Source organism: Aegilops tauschii, chromosome 6 (assembly GCF_002575655.3).
Source record: "Aegilops tauschii subsp. strangulata cultivar AL8/78 chromosome 6, Aet v6.0, whole genome shotgun sequence".
Classification (NCBI taxonomy): Eukaryota; Viridiplantae; Streptophyta; class Magnoliopsida; order Poales; family Poaceae; genus Aegilops; species Aegilops tauschii.
Window position 1 is genome coordinate 111,708,783 of NC_053040.3, and position 24,024 is coordinate 111,732,806.

Sequence of the window (24,024 nt, forward strand, 5' to 3'; positions counted from 1 at the left end):
CCGTGAGTCCCTGATCTTGATCGTACACATTTGCGTGCATGATTAGTGTATGGTCAAATCGGGGGCGTCACAAGATTGCTCCAGGTGCCCACGGACGTGGTATCTTTATTCCTAATGTCTCAGTTGGTAGTCTCCGTTCCACGGTTAATTTTCGTCCCACTATTTTCGTCCGGTTTTTTTCCGTTGGTTATTTTTCGTCTCCGCCTCCCACCATCGCCATTCACACCGATTTTCTCCCATCCCTCGATGAAAAAATGATTCGCCCAGCGAGCCCCTCGCACGCGCTAGGGTTCCTCACGCCGCCGTCGCCGCCATCTCGCACCCAACCCTAGCGTCGCCTCGCCATCCCTCACCACGTCCCGATCCATCCCCTCTCCCCCTAATCACCCGCTGCACTACAATATGCTTTGCCTTGATGTCGCTTGCTGACGAACTGCGGCGGCGCATCAGTTGCAGACGAGCTGCGTCGGCGCATCGACGTTGCTTGGTGAGGGGAAATATTGCCTGGAGTCTGGGAAAGGCGCGGGTCTGTCGCGCCAATCACGGCTTTCAAGCAGGCGCCGCATCATGCATCTCGCCGCCCGCCGACGTGTGATCGAGTTCGCGCCATGCCCCAAGCCCAAAATCCTCTGCGATGAGACGCCGTGGGACGCGACCGCGACCACCATCCTCCTCGCTCGCGCTGCTGCCGAATCACAAGCTCGTCATGGTCCTCTTCCCCCTCAAGCACATCCGCCGGCATCATGGTGCGCCGCTTCGACCTCCCGTCCCTACTGCAGCCGCACATCTTCTACAAGGTCTGCCGTGCATTCACCGACCGCCGGAGATGCCGCTGCCCACCGCATCGACGAGGTTCGAGGTCCGTGCTGTGACGCCCGGGTATTTAAGCTACAGTAATTCCCTACTAATGATGCCACATCACCTTGATTTCTATTGCTAATCTCACCTTAGTTCGAACCCGATTTAAATTCAAGTTCAAAATCAAATCAAACGGTAAAAGTTTTCAAACATTAAAACTAAAATGTTCGGGTTGTGCCAAATAATGCGTAGGTAATTATGATGGAGGAACGACACCTTTATAAAATATTTAAATACTATTAGATGAATAAAACAGTAGCGAAAACTATTATCTAAATACTTTTAAATTCAAAAAAATTACAAAACTAATTTAGTTTGGGTAGCAAGTTAGTGTGGCTGTGGCATATTTGGTAACATCAAATTAGGTGCCATTTTGGTATTTCGCTAAAACAAAAATAAAAGGAAACTAAAATAAAATAGAAAAGAAAAATAAATAAAACAACACACACACACAGGGCAGAGAACCCCCTTGGCCCAACTGGGCCTCGGCCCAGCTGCCCCCACCTGGCCGCTAACAGGCCGGCCCACCCACTCCCCTCCATAACCCCCCACTCTCCTCGGTCCAACCCTAACCGACACCCATCCCCCCCACGATCCCCACTCCCCCTGGATCCACTCCCCCTCTCCCTCCCACTGGATCGGCGCCGCCGTGGCACCCCTCGCGCCCGATCCCGCCCGTCGCCGTCTTCCACCGCCCCCAACCGCTCCGCCCCCCACTCCCTCTCGATCTCTCTCTCGCCCTTCCTCGATCTGGATCGGGGCAACCCCCCGATCCCATCGCCCCATCGCCGCCTCGACGCCGCCGCCACCCGCCCCCATCGCTCGACGCCGGCGCCCTGCCACCTCGTCGCCCCGTCCACGACCGCGCCGTCGCTGGACCTCGACCGGAGCTACCTCGACCCCGCCTCCCCAACGCCGCGTCGCCGGACTGCCTCCTTGTCTTCCCCAGCGCCGCACGTCATCCCCGTCCTCCTCCCCAAGGGCTTCACCGAGCCACGCCGACCCTCTCCCCGGCAACGCTAGTGAGCGCCACCCCCTCTCCCCCTCGTCTAACGCGGACACGCCGTGGTCGCCGCGCCCCGCGTGCGCTCGGCCGCGTTCACCGCATCCTCGCCAGCCACCCGTGCCCGCCCGCGCCGGCCTTGGGCTCCCGCAACCAAGCACCGACGGCGCCCAGCCCCTACCGCCGCCCGGCCACCACCGCCTCCATCCCGCGACGCCTGGCCGCACCCGCCAGGGCCACCGCCGTCCGGGGCCGCCCCTGCTCCCCGCCACCTGCCGCTGTCGAGCGAGGCCGCCGGCGCAGCTGGGCCTCGTGCCCTCGCTGCGATGGCCTCGGGCACGGACACCCATCGCCCGAAACCGCAGCGCCCTACGCCCGAATCGCCCGGCGCCCGTTGGCCCGACCCGATAGGCCCCCAGGGCCAATGGCAAGTGGGGCCCACGCCCCAGAACGTTAATTAAAAAAAAAGAATAAAAAAATTAATTAATAGATAAAAATAAAAATGAATTAATAAAATTAATTATTAATTAATTAATTAAGTTAATTAATCCTGTTTAATTAATCTAATTAACTAGTTAGTTTAATTAAACAATAATTAGTTTAGCTAAACCCTAATTAACCTAAACAGAGAATGACAGGTGGGTCCCACTGGACCCACACGTCAGTTTGACCCAGTCAACGCCCTGTTGACTGCTGACATCATGGTGACGTCATGATGACGTCGGCAGGCACTATTCTGGATAATGTTGAATTAAATAAATTAAATAAATTCTAAAATGATTTAAAACTTTAGAAAATCATATAAAATAAACCGTAGCTCAGATAAAAATACTTTCTACATGAAAGTTGCTCAGAACGACGAGACGAATCCGGATACACAGCCCGTTCGTCCGCCACACATCCGTAGCATATCAAACATGTAACATTTCACCTCCGGTTCATCTGTCCGAAAACGCGAAACACCGGGGATACTTTCCCGGATGTTTCCCCTTTCGCCGGTATCACCTATCCCTACGTTAGGTCACCCCTAGCACAACGTATCGTCGCGTCTTGCTTTGTGTTACATTTGATTACTCTGTTATTTATTGTGTTCCCCCTCCGTTACTTCTTTCCGGTAGACTCCGAGACCGCTGCCGATGTTCGTGTGTTCGACTACATCGAAGACGACCCCTCCTACTTGCCAGAACAACCAGGCAAGCCCCCCCCTTGATCACCAGATATCGCCTATTCTTCTCTATACTGCTTGCATTAGAGTAGTATAGCCTGTTACCGCTTTCCGTTAATCCTATCCTGATGCATAGCCTGTCATTGTTGCTACAGTTGTTACCCTTACCTGCTATCCTACTGCTTAGTATAGGATGCTAGTGTTCCATCAGTGGCCCTACACTCTTGTCCGTCTGCCATGCTATACTACTGGGCCGTGATCACTTCGGGAGGCGATCACGGGTATATACTATATACTTTATATACATGACACATGTGGTGACTAAAGTCGGGTCGGCTCCTTGAGTACCCGCAAGTGCTTCTGATGAGGGGGCTGAAAGGACAGGTGGCTCCATCCCGGTAGAGGTCGGCCTGGGTTCCTGACGGCCCCCGACTGTTACTTTGTGGCGGAGCGACAGGGCAGGTTGAGACCACCCAGGAGAGAGGTGGGCCTGGCCCTGGTCGGCGTTCGCGGATACTTAACACGCTTAACGAGTTCTGGGTATTTGATCTGAGTCTGGCCATTTGGTCTATACGCACTAACCATCTACGCGGGAGTAGTTATGGGTATCCCGACGTCGTGGTATCAGCCGAAGCCTTCGTGACGTCAGCGACTGAGGGGCGCGCGCCGGATTGGACTGGAACGCCACTACGCTAGGTCTGCTGCCGGCCGCGTACGCAACGTGCAGGTGTGCAATGGGCGATGGGCCCAGACCCCTGCGCGCATAGGGTTTAGACCGGCGTGCTGACCTCTCTGTTGTGCCTAGGTAGGGCCGCAACGTGTTGATCTTACGAGTCCGGGCATGACCCAGAAAAGTGTGTCCGGCCAAATGGGATCGAGCGTGTTGGGTTATGTGGTGCACCCCTGCAGGGAAGTTTATCTATTAATAGCCGTGTCCCTCGGTAAAAGGACGACCCAGAGTTGTACCTTGACCTTATGACAACTAGAACCGGATACTGAATAAAATACACCCTTCCAAGTGCCAGATACAACCCGGTGATCACTCTCTAACAGGGCGACGAGGAGGGGATCGCCGGGTAGGATTACGCTATGCGATGCTACTTGGAGGACTTCAATCTACTCTCTTCTACATGCTGCAAGATGGAGGCTACCAGAAGCGTAGTCTTTGACAAGACTAGCTATCCCCCTCTTATTCTGGCGTTCTGCAGTTCAGTCCACTGATATGGCCCTTTACACATATACCCATGCATATGTAGTGTAGCTCCTTGCTTGCGAGTACTTTGGATGAGTACTCACGGTTGCTTCTCTCCCTCTTTTCCCCCTTTCCTTTCTACCTGGTTGTCGCAACCAGATGCTGGGGTCCAGGAGCCAGACGCCACCGTCGACGACGACTCCTACGACACTGGAGGTGCCTACTACTACGTGCAGCCCGCTGACGACGACCAGGAGTAGTTAGGAGGATCCCAGGCAGGAGGCCTACGCCTCGTTCGATCTTTATCCCAGTTTGTGCTAGCCTTCTTAAGGCAAACTTGTTTAACTTATGTCTGTACTCAGATATTGTTGCTTCCGCTGACTCGTCTATGATCGAGCAATTGTATTCGTGCCCTCGAGGCCCCTGGCTTGTATTATGATGCTTGTATGACTTATTTGTGTTATAGAGTTGTGTTGTGATATCTTCCCGTGAGTCCCTCATCTTGATCATACACATTTGCGTGCATGATTAGTGTACGGTCGAATCGGGGGCGTCACAAGTTGGTATCAGAGCCAACTGCCTGTAGGAATCCCCCTTTCCAACTCCTTGGCCGAAGTCGAGTCTAGTCATTGAAAAAAAAACTTTTACTAACATGGCTGTGTGGCTTACGGGCCCACGTCGTCATTGGGTGGTACTAGGATCTTTTACTCCTCGACCTTTACTCTAGGACTGTGATCTCTCTCCTATTCGGGTTAAATGAATTTTGCTAAATCTAACATTAGGATCTCGTAATCACTTTCACCCGGAGAGCCCCTTATTACTGATGATCGTCTGCTGCACGTGAAGACCCTGAAGACACTCTTCGCTGTTAACCCAAGAACTTGTGTTCATCGCGTTTTTGCAATTCCCTTCCATCGATAAACTCCTATGGATACCCACGTATACTCGCCATTCATACAATGTTTCCCCGTTGATCTTGTTATTACAAGATACCCCGAAATTCTCTCTGTTGTTCCGGAAATCCTTTGAGCTTACTGCCTTGCTGTTCCTTGTCACCTGGATACCCCTACGGATAATTCTCGCACTTACCGAGTATCCGCTCGTCCACAGTTGATTCAAGTAATTCACAAAAGTCTTTGAAATACTATTTGAACTTCCGAAAATCCTGAGCAGCCTATTGCTCTTGAAATTCTTGCTTGCTTGCATTATGGTTAATCCCATAAGTCTCGTAATCTTATTGTCATTCCTTGTCATTATCGTTTTGAGTCGGTTGATTCAAAATATTGCGGATGCTCACAATCCTCAATCAGATCCTAGAATTCTTCCTTCTGGCTCAAACGTCTTTTTAAACATGAGCTGGTATCGACCAATCAAATTGCCATCGATTGTACCCCTAAGGCTATTCAACTTCTCCATCCTTAATCAGAGCGTTTGCTTCTGATCCCTTGATTTGGGAATCATAATTCCTTTGCATTTGAGCTTTGAGTTAGCCAGTTGTTTCTATAATCTGATCCCCTTGCATGCTTTCTTCCTCTAGTTGAGTATCGATGCTCACATCTGATCCCTTGTGGACCACCAAATCCTTTGTTAGATTATTATCCGACAGTGCCCTCATATTTAATCACCTTGTGAGTTCTTTCCCTGATACATAATGCCTTTAGTAAATTGTATCCTCTCGTTTTGACACCCATGCTCTACTATCGAGCTTGAGTTATTTACCCCTGAAGCTTGTGGTATATGTTTCCACGATGCCCCGATGGGTTGAACCTATGCCTTTCATAATATGTGTGAACTCGAAAGTTTTCATGAGACATACTCTTCTGGTATTTTGCCAGATAAATTTTTTCAACACTGCAACTTCATCAAACGCGAGAAGTGAATGGAAGGTTATGCATTGAAGAAGTGGGAGTCGACCTTGAACTTTGCGTTCATGCCCATGGACACGATGTAGATCTTATCATTAAAGCTTTTCTTAAATTAATTATTCCCTTGGTATAAGTTCATCTTATATCTGGGATCTGGCCTTTTGCAATCGTGGTTCCGACCACGTTCTCCTTTAAACACCATTTCTCGTGCAGGTTTAAGCACTTGTCTTCTACAGAGTAATACCCCAGTCCAACCTCTACTTTGATTTGTCATCGAGTATTACCCCCCTGGTATCTCAAGATTATCACGGGACTTCATAACTTCTTATGAGTTCTTCATCAAGTACTACATTCTCACTGATTCAAGTTTTCCACGGGCTCTGAGTTATTAATCACGCAAAGACACCGATAACTGAACCGAGTCCGCACTACGGTTCAACAACTCTTAGTAATCTTCTTTAAGTACGAGTTTGTACCCGATCACGCCATTCCTAGCCTGTTTGGCTATATCATTATCTTGATGATTTTAACTGTGCTACCTGGTCCTTATTCCCGGAGCACCACTTTCGACGATGAGCTAAGCTTACGTCAATTATCCTCGTCATATCGTTTCACCTCGAACAACAAACTTGACTCCGATTTTGTGTAGTATCTATGGCTCCAATAATTTGTTGTTGCATCAGTCATTTTGCTTGATGCAGTCGTTGATCAGTTGCTTCTTCGTGGATCCCCTCGACAACAAAATGTCGTGATTTTCATCAACATTTTGACTCCCTCCAGGATATCAATGGAATTCTTGATGATAAGTGCCATCCTCGATCCTTGGTAATTTGAGTTACCATCGACAACATCCTTACATTCCTTTCATCACAAACTTGATCATGTTATGGAGCTCCTTGCTAACCAGCTTATGTTATGTTCTACCTTGGAGTATTACCATCCTTTATGTCAAGGATATTGTGAGAATTTCTCCACCTCTTGAGAATTCTTGATATAGAAATACTTCTCGCCATCTCCATTTGTTTCTGATCCCCGTGTTGTTTCTAACCTGAATACCGACAATTGAACTATGATGCGTGAATTCAAAACTTCTAGCAATCCTATTGCTTTGGAGTTAATGGTCGATAGTTCATGCTTAGACTATTGGTTATCGAATCACCGTTCCAACATTGATCATGCAACCCAGCCCATATTTCGGGTGCCCCTTTCAACCAATGTTTAATTGTGTATGTTTTCCTCGAGCATACATCATTATACCATTTGATCTGACAAATGTTATCTCCTTGTTCACATAGTTGTGGAAATCCATCTTTTGTTAATCTCGATGAATTGTCGCCGATTCCATCAGCCACCTCCTCATCCTCTCGTTGGTTTACTGAGGGACTCTTGTTTCGGAACTCGCTTCCATAGTTCATTTCTCGAGAATCTTACAATGTCATCTCGTCAAATTGTGCCGCACCTTTTCTTCTCAGGCATCCTAAGTCTGAGGTATCGAGACACCAATCAGATCTGGATCTCGGTCAGATATGATGGTAGGGACATATTTCGAAGAGTTATAACATTGGTCTTCACATGACCCGGTAAGGTGATGTCATGCCCAGTACACCTGGGCGGAGGACCTAATGTTATAAGTTTTCCTTTTTTAGCAAGGTTAGCTATTCTTCCATGAGGAAATTGTAAGACTTATTCTATAAGTTGTTCCTGATGGATCCTTTTTGTTTCCAAATTCTGATCTTCGCCTGTTGACCATCTCAATGCTATCTCGAAGCATGTCTATGGTACTCCGATTTTCAACAGGAACATTTGAAGCCCAAAGCTAATTGTTTCCTGCTCAATTATCCAGACACCGTTGTATGGGTAATGTCATGAAATTTCTCTCCCCTTACCTAAAGGGTTTTCTACATTATATCCTGTCATGGATATCATGCTCTGCTTGACCTTGGGAAGGTTATACCCTTGAAATATGTGTTTAAACACATTTTCCTTTCCATTGTTCTGTTTACTCTGATAATCATATTTTCCTTTCCATTGTTTTGTTTAACCTTTCTTGTAATCTGACTTAGCTGAGCAGAGATAATTCCCTGCTTAGTTGAGCACCTCGTTGTACCACTCTCTCAGTAGACCATGTTACTTTTGTTGAGGACATTTCGGTAGCCACCGATGGATGAGAACTTGCCTATTGGTCCGCCTCGTTTCAAGGAGCAGGAAAATGGTTCTCTTCGTCCCTCGCCCTTGGAACCGACGTTGTTGCCGACATAACTGGCAGGCTACCCTCTGACATGCCTTGCTACCATGACCGTGCAAGATGTTACCATTCCCCCTACTTTTAATCCACATTGTGGGCCCATAACCCACAGTTCCACATGATCGAAACCTGACTCTCCTTTACACCACTGGTTCCCAAGGTTGTTCCTCGCGCGTGACCTCGTATATAATTCACGACCACCTTCCGAGGGATCATCAATTCTGGTATCAAACACAATACTTATCCCCGTTGCTTTGAACCCCTTTCATGCCCTGTTTCAGACATCGAGCGATTGCGTACCCGCTCGAAACTTTCCATGATACCTCCTTACTTTGCTCTCGATATTTTCTTAAGTTCAATTCGAGAGTTACTTTCCACCACCTTCCCCGATGTTATTGACCGCATAGTCAACCTTGCAGAGGTCCCATTCTCCGAGAATACCCCCTTATTCTTTTGTAAGTACGATGGAGTTCCCGAAGAAAGGATGCCGACTTCAGCATGATGACCTGAAGTAGAGAAATGAAGACATCAACATAATGGATCGACCTCTCTGAGAAGAGCAACCAAGACCGAGATGACTCGTTAGAATTTCGTAACCAAATCCCTTCCCCGTCACTTCCCCTCTTAAATCTCGGGACGAGATTTCTTGTAGTGGAGGAGAATTGTGACGCCCGGGTATTTAAGCTACAGTAATTCCCTACTAATGATGCCACATCACCTTGATTTCTATTGCTAATCTCACGTTAGTTCGAACCCAATTCAAATTCAAGTTCAAAATCAAATCAAACGGTAAAAGTTTTCAAACATTAAAACTAAAATGTTCGGGTTGTGCCAAATAATGCGTAGGTAATTATGATGGAGGAACGACACCTTTATAAAATATTTAAATACTATTAGATGAATAAAACAGTAGCGAAAACTATTATCTAAATACTTTTAAATTCAAAAAAATTAAAAACTAATTTAGTTTGGGTAGCAAGTTAGTGTGGCTGTGGCATATTTGGTAACATCAAATTAGGTGCCATTTTGGTATTTCGCTAAAACAAAAATAAAAGGAAACTAAAATAAAATAGAAAAGAAAAATAAATAAAACAACACACACACAGGGCAGAGAACCCCCTTGGCCCAACTGGGCCTCGGCCCAGCCGCCCCCACCTGGCCGCTAACAGGCCGGCCCACCCACTCCCCTCCATAACCCCCCACTCTCCTCGGTCCAACCCTAACCGACACCCATTCCCCCCCCCCCACGATCCCCACTGTGACGCCCCCGATTTGACCGTACACTAATCATGCACGCAAATGTGTACGATCAAGATCAGGGACTCACGGGAAGATATCACAACACAACTCTAATACATAACGAGAGGAGCACGATAGCTACTACATAGTAGTCGGCATAACTTACAAAAGGGGTCATGCATAGAGTTCAGTACATAGAGTTCAGTACATAGACTAAAACATCATAGGCGGCACACAGGCTCGCGGCGAATGCATCTAACATTACAAGCAAACCTACATGAGTCCCAAGAGGTACTATGGAGGTAATCATAGCCCGACAGCTGGTAGTGAGGCAACGGATAGCCCTCCACGTCAGCAGACTGGGGGCCGCGGATACTCAGGTGTAGAGCCCGACGCTCAGGTGGCAGAAGAGGACCAAGTGCGGGAGAGTAGCCTCCTACCTCTGGCCAACCGACACCGTGGGGCATCACGGTCCTGGCTGGGTAGATCGCAGTATGCGGTACCTGTCCAGATCGGACAAAGGGGTGCAGCAGCGTTAGAGCACGGTAAAGGTGCTGACGGGTGGTGTACATCTCGTGGCGAAGAGCTCGGTTAGCTCGATCCAGCCCATCAGCATGCAGAACCAGGTTCTGATGGTAGAAGGGCTCTCGGGTGACAGTGGAGTAGGCAGCAGTATAGTATCCCTCCGCACCAACATCAGATGCGATAGCAATGTGCCTGAAAGGGGAGGTGTCCAACTCCCGATACTCTCCACGAAGACGTGTCAGAGCAGCATAGGCAGCATCGTGGACAGCCATATCGATGGTCACACCAACACCATGTGCGGTGTGCAGCACAGTAGTGGAGTCATACTCCCGAGAGTAGAGGTGGACGATGGCACGGTACTGCTCCTGGTTAAAGTCCTGGTACTCCTCGTAGACGGTGTACTCAGGGTGCCAGCGATAACCCAGATAGGTCATCATCTCAGCTAGCATCGCAGGTGATCCCGAGGCACCAATGGCCGTCGTGTGGCGAACGACCTGCCTCGTGGGTTCCATCTGAAAGCAAAGACGTTTCAAAGGAGTCAAATGACAGTGTGTGAATTGTTCAAAATACTACTCTAAGAAACAACTATGGCTTATCCAACTTTGGGGTGAATGCGGTCACGGGATCCTAGTGTTAGAGTTAGTAAATTCGTTTAACCCGAGTAGAAGAAAGTTCAGAGTCCCAGAGTAAAGGTCGAGGAGTAAAAGATCCTAGTACCACCCAATGGCGACGTGGGCCCGTAAGACACACAGCCATGTTAGTAAAGTTTTGTAATGTCTAGACTCGACTTCGGCCAAGGAGTGTGGAAAGGGGGATTCCTACAGGCAGTCGGCTCTGATACCAACTTGTGACGCCCCCGATTTGACCGTACACTAATCATGCACGCAAATGTGTACGATCAAGATCAGGGACTCACGGGAAGATATCACAACACAACTCTAATACATAAATAAGTCATACAAGCATCATAATACAAGCCAGGGGCCTCGAGGGCTCGAATACAAGTGCTCGATCACAGACGAGTCAGCAGAAGCAACAATATCTGAGTACAGACATAAGTTAAACAAGTTTGCCTTAAGAAGGCCAGCACAAACAGGGATACAGATCGAACGAGGCGCAGGCCTCCTGCCTGGGATCCTCCTAACTACTCTTAGTCGTCGTTAGCGGCCTGCACGTAGTAGTAGGCACCTCCAGTTTCGTAGGTGTCGTCGTCGACGGTGGCGTCTGGCTCCTGGACTCCAACATCTGGTTGCGACAACCAGATAGAAAGGAAAGGGGGAAAAGAGGGAGAGAAGCAACCGTGAGTACTCATCCAAAGTACTCGCAAGCAAGGAGCTATACTACATATGCATGGGTATATGTGTAAAGGGGCATATCAGTGGACTGAACTGCAAAATGCCAGAATAAAAGGGGGATAGCTAGTCCTGCCGAAGACTACGCTTCTGGTCATCTCCTTCTTGCAGCATGTAGAAGAGAGTAAATTGAAGTCCTCCAAGTAGCATCACATAGCATAATCCTACCCGGCGATCCCCTCCTCGTCGCCCTGTTAGAGAGCGATCACCGGGTTGTATCTGGCACTTGGAAGGGTGTATTTTATTCAGTATCCAGTTCTAGTTGTCATAAGGTCAAGGTACAACTCTGGGTCGTCCTTTTACCGAGGGACACGGCTATTCGAATAGATAAACTTCCCTGCGGGGGTGCACCACATAACCCAACACGCTCGATCCCATTTGGCCGGACACACTTTTCTGGGTCATGCCCGGCCTCGTAAGATCAACGCGTCGCAGCCCCACCTAAGCACAACAGAGCGGTCAGCACGCCGGTCTAATCCTAAGCGCGCAGGGGTCTGGGCCCATGCCCTATGCACACCTGCACGTTGCGAACGCGGCCGCGAGCAGACCTAGCAACCCACACGATCACGGCGGTTACGTCAAAGCGGTCCAACACGGCGCGCGCCACTCAGTCGCTGACGTCACGAAGGCTTCGGCTGATACCACGACGCCGGGATACCCATAACTACTCCCGCGTAGATGGCTAGTGCGTATAGACCAAATGGCCAGACTCAGATCAAATACCAAGATCTCGTTAAGCGTGTTAAGTATCCGCGAACGCCGACCAGGGCCAGGCCCACCTCTCACCTAGGCGGTCTCAACCTGCCCTGTCGCTTCGCCACAAAGATCCACTCGCGGGTACTCCTACGAGCCGACCCGACTTTAGTCATCACATGTGTCATGTATATAGTATATAAGTATATACCCGTGATCACCGCCCAGGTGATCACGGCCCGATAGTATAGCACAGCAGACGGACAAGAATGTAGGGCCACTGATGGAAAACTAGCATCCTATACTAAGCATGTAGGATTGCAGGTAAAGGTAACAACAGTAGTAACAAGGATAGGCTATGCATCAGGATAGGATATCGGAAAGCAGTAACATGCTACACTACTCTAATGCAAGCAGTATAGAGAAGAATAGGCGATATCTGGTGATCAAGGGGGGGGGGCTTGCCTGGTTGCTCTGGCAAGTAGGAGGGGTCGTCAACTCCGTAGTCGAACTGGGCAGCAGCAGCGTCAGTCTCGTAGTATACCGGAGAGAAGAGGGGGAAGAAACAGTAAATACAATGCAAACATAAACAAGATGATGCGTGACATGACAATGAGCGGTGCTAGGTGTGTCCTAACGCGACAGTAGGTGGTTCCGGCGAAGGGGGGGAACATCCGGGAAGTATTCCCGATGTTTCGCGTTTTCGGACAAACGGACCGGAGGGGGGAAAGTTGCTAGTTCGATAGGTTAGGGAGGTGTGGTGGACGAACGGACTGCGTATTCGGATTCGTCTCGTCGTTCTGAGCAACTTTCATGTAGAAAACATTTTCATCCGAGTTACGGTTTAAAAGATATGAATTTTCGAAGATTATTTGAATTTCTGGAATTATTTGAATTTAGCAAAAATGAATTATGACGTCAGCATGAGGTAATGCTGACGTCAGCAGGTCAACAGGTCGGCTGACCAGTCAAACCAGACAGGTGGGTCCTACCTGTCATAGACAGTGGACTAATCAGAAGATTAAATTAACTAAAATTAGATTAATTAACTACTGGACCCCACCTGTCATAGTCTAATTACCTAAACTAATTAGTTTTAATTATAAAAACGTTTTAATTATCGGATTAAGTGGTGGGGCCCGCACGTCAGTGGCTGGGGCCTGCCCAGTCAGCAGTTGACTGGGTCAACCCAGTCAACTGGGACCCACGGGGCCCACTGGCAGTGGCTTTGGGGTGGCCCCAGGCCAGCCACGTCGGCGGCCGGCGCCGGAGCGACTCTGGTGACCAAAACAGAGGCGGCCCCTCGCCGGAGTTGGCCGGAATCGCGCTACGAGGCTCGGGGAGGAGCGGGGCTAGGCTCATTCGAAGGAGCTCGCAGCGCCGCATCCAGTGGTGGCCGTAGCTTCGCCGGACTTGGCCGGAATCGGCGCCGGCGAGCGGCGGAGGCGGCGGCGTGCACGGGTGCCCGACGGAAACGGGGCTACGGCGTGCTATCGAGCAAGCGGAGGGGCTGGGGAGCATCTACGCGCTGTGGGGAGTGCAACGGGCTTGAGCCCGTGACCAAAAGGTCACCGGAGCCTTGCCGGCGGCGAGCTCCGCGGCGACGCGTTCGGGCGCAAGCAGAGCGGCGGCTACAAGAGCTCAAGAGGCCAGGAGAGCGAGGGGAGAGGATGAGGGGCTCACCGCGCGGCGCAAGAAAGGCCCGTGGGTGGCTTAGTAGCAGCAGCAGTCGCCGGAGTCGAAGGAGACGGCGGCGACCCGAGGAAGAAGGCGACGGCGTTGGGGGGTGATGTAGGGGGTCCCGGCTCGAGCAGGTGGTCGGGGAGGACGGGCTCGACGCGGCGGAGCTCGTGGACACGTCGGGGAGGAGAACGGGCTCGGTGGCCGCGGGAACGACGGCGGCACGTCGGCGACCGCGCTCGGGCGTGGGGAAGGAGGGAGCGGCGTGGATTTGGGGGGGGGGGGGGGAGGGAGAGGCGCAGAGGCCGAGAGGGGCAAGTGGGAGGGATGGGCGGAGGCCGAGGCGTCGGGGCGGCCTTGTCCTCCCCCGTCGCCGGCGAGGTGGTGCGGCGGGGACCTGCCCCTGTTCCGACCCCGGTCGGGGGAACAGGGAAGGGGAGGGCGACCCGGGGAGGTGGGCTAGGCCGGCTGGGCCTGGGGTCGGCCCAGTTGGGCCAGGGTCCAGTGGGGGGGAAGGGGGTTTCTCTTCTTCTCTTTTTTTTGTTTGTTTCTCCCCTGTTGCATTTTCTTTTCTTTTTATTTATTTTCTTTTCTGTTTTAATTCATTTAAAAGTATTTAGGCATTTTATAAAAATGTGTTTTCTCCACAATATTTATCAGTGCAATATCTGGCATGGCCCGAACATTTTTGTTTAAATTTTTGAAAACTTTTATTTTCCACTTTAAATTTAATTAAGTTTGAATTAGGAGTTTGAAAAGAAATGTGATTCCAATGTGATCAAGCCCTGTTTAGCAACATGATTAGCTTAATCACAGAGAGTTACTGTAGCATGATTCTCGGGGTGTTACAAATCTCCTCCACTACAAGAAATCTCGTCCCGAGATTTAGGAGGTAGAAGGAAACAGTGCGGGGTATTCTTCGCGCAGACGATCCTCTCGTTCCCAAGTGGCCTCATCTTCAGAATGGTGCGACCACTGGACTTTGAGAAACTTGATCGCCTTCTGACGTGTGCGGCGTTCAGCTTGGTCGAGAATGCGGACCGGATGCTCCTTATAGGAGAGGTCTTGCTGCAATTCGAGCACTTCATAATCCACAGCTCGGATTGGGTCCTTGAAGCAACGGCGGAGCTGTGACACATGGAACACATCGTGAACCTGAGAAAGGTTCGGCGGTAGCTCCAGTTGGTATGCCACTTTTCCACGCCTTTCGAGAATAGTGAATGGGCCAATATAGCGAGGAGCTAGTTTGCCCTTGATCCCGAAGCGGTGAGCACCCTTCATAGGTGTGACTCGAAGATAAGCCTTTTCGCCAGGTTGATAGACCATGTCTTTATGATGACGGTCATACTGACTCTTCTGACGTGACTGAGCAGTCTTGAGATTCTCGCGAATAATGCGGACTTGTTCTTCGGCATGTTGGATAATATCCGGACCGAAGAGTGGACGTTCCCCAGTTTCTGACTAGTTCAGAGGGGTTCGGCACTTTCGTCCATATAACACTTCGAAGGGGGCCATCTTGAGACTAGCTTGATAGCTATTATTATAAGAGAACTCAGCATACGGGAGAGATTCCTCCCATTTCTTGCCGAAGGAAATAACACAAGCTCGAAGCATATCTTCGAGAACTTGGTTGACGCGTTCAACTTGCCCTTGCGATTGAGGATGAAACGCAGTACTGAATGACAGATGAGTTCCCATAGCTTCTTGGAAACTTGCCCAGAATCTTGAAGTGAATAAGCTGCCACGGTCTGAACTGATAACCAATGGAATACCGTGGAGTGAAACAATCCTGGACATATAGAGCGTTGCCAACTTGCTAGCAGTGATCGTTTCTTTGACCGCCAGGAAATGTGCAACTTTGGAAAGCCGGTCAATGACGACAAGAATAGCATCATTACCTTTCTGTGATTTGGGAAATCCAGTGACGAAGTCCATCTCAACATGGTCCCATTTCCATTCAGGAATAGAGATAGGTTGCAGAGTTCCAGCAGGCCTTTGATGTTCTGCTTTGATACGACGGCAAACGTCACATTCAGCAACATAACGAGCAATGTCTTGCTTCATATTAGACCACCAGAATCTCTGACGGATGTCTTGGTACATCTTTGTACTACCAGGATGGATACATAGAGGCGTATCATGAGCTTCTTTCATAACTTCCTGTGTCATATCCAGGTTTTTCTCTGCACAAGGTACCACTAGGCGGCCCTTGAAGTATAGGGTGCCATCTTCAGCAATGGTGAAGAATGAGGGCTTTCCTTCTGCGAGGTAGCGCTTAATCTTGTGGGCTTCAGAGTCATACTTCTGTAGCCTTTTGATGCTGTCCTCGAGATCTGGTTTAGCAACTAGGGTATTGAAGGAACCCTGGGTAACAATGTGGAGGTTCACCTTGCCAAACTCCTTAGGAGGGGGAGCGAGTGCACCCGGAGGAACAATATGGAGGTTCAGCTTCCTGAATTCTTCAACAAGCGAGGGCTGAACCTTGTGAACCTGGAGGTGGTTGCAATAAGACTTGCGGCTCAAGGCATCAGCCATTACATTAGCCTTGCCTGGCGTATAGGAAATACCCAAGTCAAAGTCTGCAACAAGCTCCATCCATCTCTGCTGACGGAGGTTCAGGTCTGGCTGAGTAAATAGATACTTCAGACTTTGGTGGTCAGTGAAGATCTCGCAACGATTACCGAGAAGGTAATGTCGCCACTGCTTCAGCGCATGAATGACAACAGCAAGTTCGAGGTCATGAACTGGGTAGTTCTCTTCGTGAGGGCGCAATTGCCGAGAGGCATAAGCAATCACTTTGCGGTCTTGCATTAGGACACAGCCTAATCCTTGACGGGAAGCGTCGCAGTAAATGACGAAGTCCTTCTTAGTATCAGGTGGAGCTAGAACTGGAGCAGAAGTCAACTTGTCTTTGAGTGCCTGGAAACTTTCCTGACATTTGTCTGTCCATTGGAACTTGACGCCCTTATGTAACAGGTTAGTCAGAGGCCTGGCGATCTTGGAGAAGTTCTCGACGAATCGACGGCAATAGGTGGCGAGACCGAGAAAACTTCTGACTTGCTTAACGTTCTTGGGAGGAGTCCAATCAAGAATAGCCTGAACTCGCTCGGGGTTGACGGCAATAACATCCTTAGAGATGACATGCCCAAGATAGGTTACTTCCGGTAGCCAGAATTCACATTTGGAGAACTTGGCATATAGTTGATGCTCTCGTAGCTTTTCCAGCACAAGTCGAAGATGTTCAGCATGTTCTTCTTCGTTCTTGGAAAATACCAGGATATCATCCAGATAAACCACAACGAACTTGTCGAGGTAATCCATGAATATATAGTTCATCAGATGAGAGAAGGTGGCTGGAGCATTGGTTAAACCGAAAGACATGACGGTGTACTCGTATGAACCATAGCGAGTCACGAAGGCGGTCTTTGGGATATCCTCTTCGCGAACACGGATCTGGTGGTAGCCCAACCTCAAGTCGAGCTTAGAGAACACTGACGAACCCACCAGTTGATCATACAGATCATTGATTCGAGGAAGGGGGTATTTATTCTGGATGGTAGCTTGGTTTATAGGACGGTAGTCTTGAACTAACCGGTTTGTCCCATCCTTCTTCTTGACAAAGAGAGAAGGTGCTCCCCACGGAGAGCAACTTGGGCGAATGAATCCTTTGCGAAGAGATTTGTCGATTTCCTCCTTAAGCTCAAGGAGTTCATGCGGCGGCATTTTGTAGGGTCGCTTGGCTATAGGAGTGGTGCCTGGTTTCAAGTCGATGATGAATTCGACAGCTCTAGCAGGGGGAATCCCTGGAAGTTCTTCAGGGAAGACGTCGAGGAATTCACGTACGACGGGAATGTTTTCAATGCCCTCGAGTGGTGCAGCGTTCAATGCATTCAATGCATAGAGCCTTGCCTCGGCATTTTGCACCAGATGAGCTTGGTAAGCAACTATTTCATCTGAAGGGTGTAGCAGATGGACGGTCTTAGTGGCGCAAACTATAGAAGCAGTATGCGCTTTCAACCAATCCATACCCAAAATGAGGTCGATGTTAGACGACTTCAGGATAATGGGAGAGGCATAGAATTCCTGCCCTTCGATTTCCACGGGGACATCGATGCCAACCAAGGAGGTTTGACACTGTCCCACGGGGTTTTTGACCAATACAGAGGTGTTCATCTCCTCACATTTAACGTCGTGCTTGTATGCAAAATCTTCTGACATGAATGAATGCGATGCACCTGTATCAAATAAAACGGATGCTGGTACTGAATTTACGAGGAGTGTACCCATCACAGTAGCAGGCTGGTCTTGAGCTTCGTTGAGATCAACGTGGTTGGCATGAGCACGACCATAAGACTTAGCATTGTTGTTGCGGGGCTGGTTGTTACCACGGCCCGTTGCTGGAAGGGCAAGTTGATTCTGATTCTGATTGCAGTCCCTGGCATGGTGACCTGGTTGTCCACACTTGTAGCACAGACCATTATTGGGAGTGGGAACATGAGCTTGGGATGGTGGAGCTGGAAGTCTTGACTGCCTAGATGGTGGTGGAGGCAGACGAGGTGCAGCATAGGTCTGCCTTGGGGCAGATGCATTTGGATGGTACATGCTGTTCGGGATCCATATCTTACGCTTCTGTGCGGGCGAGCCCGAAGATGAGCCCGTGTCACGGTTGCGCCTGTGAGAGCTTTGGTATTCCTGCAGACCAGTCTCGACATTGATGGCCTTATTCACCAAGGTGGCGAAATCGGCGAAGTCATGCACTAGAAGTGCGAGCTTGATGTCAGCTTGAAGGCCATCACGGAACTTCTCCTGTCTGCGTGCATCAGTTCCAATGTCCTCTTCAGCATAGCGAGACAAGTCCAGAAACTCCCGCTGATAAGCTTCGACAGTTTTGTTGCCTTGGGTGAGGTTGCGGAACTCACGCTTCTTCCGGTCCATGACTCCCTGAGGAATGAAGCGGGCACGGAAAGCAGCTTGGAAGTCTGGCCAGGTGATGATTGTTCCAGCTGGCAGAGTACGCCTGTGGCTGTCCCACCATTGAGCTGCGGGTCCCTTCAAGAAGAAGGAAGCAAAGGTGACATAGCTGGCAGGGGCTACATCAGCAGACTCCATCTCATAGGTGATGTCACGGAGCCAGTCATCAGCATCCAGAGGCTGAGTTGAGCTGCGGTAGATGGTTGGGTTGAGGCGTATGAAATCTTGAAGAGTCACTTGGGCTGGCTGCTGGTTCATATTGGGGCGAGGAAACTGAGCCATCATATTTTCCATGAACTGGTGGTCCAGTTCAAACTGTTGGATCATACCAGCCATGTACTCAGGTGGTGGTGGGGCATCGCCACCACGACCACGACCACCCGGTCTAACCATCCTGCTAATATATAACAGGGGTAGTTCAGCATTGAGAAATATTTGCAAGGACAAGAATCATTCATGATGAAACATGCATAACGAGAGGAGCACGATAGCTACTACATAGTAGTCGGCATAACTTACAAAAGGGGTCATGCATAGAGTTCAGTACATAGAGTTCAGTACATAGACTAAAACATCATAGGCGGCACACAGGCTCGCGGCGAATGCATCTAACATTACAAGCAAACCTACATGAGTCCCAAGAGGTACTATGGAGGTAATCGTAGCCCGACAGCTGGTAGTGAGGCAACGGATAGCCCTCCACGTCAGCAGACTGGGGGCCGCGGATACTCAGGTGTAGAGCCCGACGCTCAGGTGGCAGAAGAGGACCAAGTGCGGGAGAGTAGCCTCCCACCTCTGGCCAACCGACACCGTGGGGCATCACGGTCCTGGCTGGGTAGATCGCAGTATGCGGTACCTGTCCAGATCGGACAAAGGGGTGCAGCAGCGTCAGAGCACGGTAAAGGTGCTGACGGGTGGTGTACATCTCGTGGCGAAGAGCTCGGTTAGCTCGATCCAGCCCATCAGCATGCAGAACCAGGTTCTGATGGTAGAAGGGCTCTCGGGTGACAGTGGAGTAGGCAGCAGTATAGTATCCCTCCGCACCAACATCAGATGCGATAGCAATGTGCCTGAAAGGGGAGGTGTCCAACTCCCGATACTCTCCACGAAGACGTGTCAGAGCAGCATAGGCAGCATCGTGGACAGCCATATCGATGGTCACACCAACACCATGTGCGGTGTGCAGCACAGTAGTGGAGTCATACTCCCGAGAGTAGAGGTGGACGATGGCACGGTACTGCTCCTGGTTAAAGTCCTGGTACTCCTCGTAGACGGTGTACTCAGGGTGCCAGCGATAACCCAGATAGGTCATCATCTCAGCTAGCATCGCAGGTGATCCCGAGGCACCAATGGCCGTCGTGTGGCGAACGACCTGCCTCGTGGGTTCCATCTGAAAGCAAAGACGTTTCAAAGGAGTCAAATGACAGTGTGTGAATTGTTCAAAATACTACTCTAAGAAACAACTATGGCTTATCCAACTTTGGGGTGAATGCGGTCACGGGATCCTAGTGTTAGAGTTAGTAAATTCGTTTAACCCGAGTAGAAGAAAGTTCAGAGTCCCAGAGTAAAGGTCGAGGAGTAAAAGATCCTAGTACCACCCAATGGCGACGTGGGCCCGTAAGACACACAGCCATGTTAGTAAAGTTTTGTAATGTCTAGACTCGACTTTGGCCAAGGAGTGTGGAAAGGGGGATTCCTACAGGCAGTCGGCTCTGATACCAACTTGTGACGCCCCCGATTTGACCGTACACTAATCATGCACGCAAATGTGTACGATCAAGATCAGGGACTCACGGGAAGATATCACAACACAACTCTAATACATAAATAAGTCATACAAGCATCATAATACAAGCCAGGGGCCTCGAGGGCTCGAATACAAGTGCTCGATCACAGACGAGTCAGCAGAAGCAACAATATCTGAGTACAGACATAAGTTAAACAAGTTTGCCTTAAGAAGGCCAGCACAAACAGGGATACAGATCGAACGAGGCGCAGGCCTCCTGCCTGGGATCCTCCTAACTACTCTTAGTCGTCGTCAGCGGCCTGCACGTAGTAGTAGGCACCTCCAGTTTCGTAGGTGTCGTCGTCGACGGTGGCGTCTGGCTCCTGGACTCCAACATCTGGTTGCGACAACCAGATAGAAAGGAAAGGGGGAAAAGAGGGAGAGAAGCAACCGTGAGTACTCATCCAAAGTACTCGCAAGCAAGGAGCTATACTACATATGCATGGGTATATGTGTAAAGGGGCATATCAGTGGACTGAACTGCAGAATGCCAGAATAAAAGGGGGATAGCTAGTCCTGCCGAAGACTACGCTTCTGGTCATCTCCTTCTTGCAGCATGTAGAAGAGAGTAAATTGAAGTCCTCCAAGTAGCATCACATAGCATAATCCTACCCGGCGATCCCCTCCTCGTCGCCCTGTTAGAGAGCGATCACCGGGTTGTATCTGGCACTTGGAAGGGTGTATTTTATTCAGTATCCAGTTCTAGTTGTCATAAGGTCAAGGTACAACTCCGGGTCGTCCTTTTACCGAGGGACACGGCTATTCGAATAGATAAACTTCCCAGCGGGGGTGCACCACATAACCCAACACGCTCGATCCCATTTGGCCGGACACACTTTGCTGGGTCATGCCCGGCCTCGTAAGATCAACGCGTCGCAGCCCCACCTAAGCACAACAGAGCGGTCAGCACGCCGGTCTAATCCTAAGCGCGCAGGGGTCTGGGCCCATGCCCTACGCACACCTGCACGTTGCGAACGCGGCCGCGAGCAGACCTAGCAACCCACACGATCACGGCGGTTACGTCAAAGCGGTCCAACACGGCGCGCGCCACTCAGTCGCTGACGTCACGAAGGCTTCGGCTGATACCACGACGCCGGGATACCCATAACTACTCTCGCGTAGATGGCTAGTGCGTATAGACCAAATGGCCAGACTCAGATCAAATACCAAGATCTCGTTAAGCGTGTTAAGTATCCGCGAACGCCGACCAGGGCCAGGCCCACCTCTCACCTAGGCGGTCTCAACCTGCCCTGTCGCTTCGCCACAAAGATCCACTCGCGGGTACTCCTACGAGCCGACCCGACTTTAGTCATCACATGTGTCATGTATATAGTATATAAGTATATACCCGTGATCACCGCCCAGGTGATCACGGCCCGATAGTATAGCACAGCAGACGGACAAGAATGTAGGGCCACTGATGGAAAACTAGCATCCTATACTAAGCATGTAGGATTGCAGGTAAAGGTAACAACAGTAGTAACAAGGATAGGCTATGCATCAGGATAGGATATCGGAAGCAGTAACATGCTACACTACTCTAATGCAAGCATTATAGAGAAGAATAGGCGATATCTGGTGATCAAGGGGGGGGCTTGCCTGGTTGCTCTGGCAAGTAGGAGGGGTCGTCAACTCCGTAGTCGAACTGGGCAGCAGCAGCGTCAGTCTCATAGTCTACCGGAGAGAAGAGGGGGGAAGAAACAGTAAATACAATGCAAACATAAACAAGACGATGCGTGACATGACAATGAGCGGTGCTAGGTGTGTCCTAACGCGACAATAGGTGGTTCCGGCGAAGGGGGGGGGGACATCCGGGAAGTATTCCCGATGTTTCGCGTTTTCGGACAGACGGACCGGAGGGGGGAAAGTTGCTAGTTCGATAGGTTAGGGAGGTGTGGTGGACGAATGGACTGCGTATTCGGATTCGTCTCGTCGTTCTGAGCAACTTTCATGTAGAAAACATTTTCATCCGAGTTACGGTTTAAAAGATATGAATTTTCGAAGATTATTTGAATTTCTGGAATTATTTGAATTTAGCAAAAATGAATTATGACGTCAGCATGAGGTAATGCTGACGTCAGCAGGTCAACAGGTCGGCTGACCAGTCAAACCAGACAGGTGGGTCCTACCTGTCATAGACAGTGGACTAATCAGAAGATTAAATTAACTAAAATTAGATTAATTAACTACTGGACCCCACCTGTCATAGTCTAATTACCTAAACTAATTAGTTTTAATTATAAAAACGTTTTAATTATCGGATTAAGTGGTGGGGCCCGCACGTCAGTGGCTGGGGCCTGCCCAGTCAGCAGTTGACTGGGTCAACCCAGTCAACTGGGACCCACGGGGCCCACTGGCAGTGGCTCTGGGGTGGCCCCAGGCCAGCCACGTCGGCGGCCGGCGCCGGAGCGACTCCGGCGACCAAAACAGAGGCGGCCCCTCGCCGGAGTTGGCTGGAATCGCGCTACGGGGCTCGGGGAGGAGCGGGGCTAGGCTCATTCGAAGGAGCTCGCAGCGCCGCATCCAGTGGTGGCCGTAGCTTCGCCGGACTTGGCCGGAATCGGCGGCGGCGAGCGGCGGAGGCGGCGGCGTGCACGGGTGCCCGACGGAAACGGGGCTACGGCGTGCTATCGAGCAAGCGGAGGGGCTGGGGAGCATCTACGCGCTGTGGGGAGTGCAACGGGCTTGAGCCCGTGACCAAAAGGTCATCGGAGCCTTGCCGGCGGCGAGCTCCGCGGCGACGCGTTCGGGCGCAAGCAGAGCGGCGGCTACAAGAGCTCAAGAGGCCAGGAGAGCGAGGGGAGAGGATGAGGTACTCACCGCACGGCGCAAGAAAGGCCCGTGGGTGGCTTAGTAGCAGCAGCAGTCGCCGGAGTCGAAGGAGACGGCGGCGACCCGAGGAAGAAGGCGACGGCGTTGGGGGGTGATGTAGGGGGTCCCGGCTCGAGCAGGTGGTCGGGGAGGACGGGCTCGACGCGGCGGAGCTCGTGGACACGTCGGGGAGGAGAACGGGGCTCGGTGGCCGCGGGAACGACGGCGGCACGTCAGCGACCGCGCTCGGGCGTGGGGAAGGAGGGAGCGGCGTGGATCTGGGGGGGGGAGGGAGAGGCGCAGAGGCCGAGAGGGGCAAGTGGGAGGGATGGGCGGAGGCCGAGGCGTCGGGGCGGCCTTATCCTCCCCCGTCGCCGGCGAGGTGGTGCGGCGGGGACCTGCCCCTGTTTCGACCCCGGTCGGGGGAACAGGGAAGGGGAGGGCGACCCGGGGAGGTGGGCTAGGCCGGCTGGGCCTGGGGTCGGCCCAGTTGGGCCAGGGTCCAGTGGGGGGGAAGGGGGGTTTCTCTTCTTCTCTTTTTTTTGTTTGTTTCTCCCCTGTTGCATTTTCTTTTCTTTTTATTTATTTTCTTTTCTGTTTTAATTCATTTAAAAGTATTTAGGCATTTTATAAAAATGT

The 24,024-nt window shown here is 50.7% G+C and overlaps 1 long non-coding RNA gene across 1 annotated transcript in view; it reads left to right on the plus strand.

Annotated features, from left to right (window-relative positions):
- The first annotated feature begins 221 nt into the window (after window positions 1-221).
- The window catches only part of LOC109784435 (uncharacterized), a 36,005-nt gene continuing 12,202 nt past the window's right edge, over window positions 222-24,024 (plus strand). Inside the window, exon 1 of the long non-coding RNA XR_006665126.2 lies at window positions 222-859. This is a non-coding gene — a long non-coding RNA (uncharacterized lncRNA). The remainder of the gene's footprint in view (window positions 860-24,024) is intronic.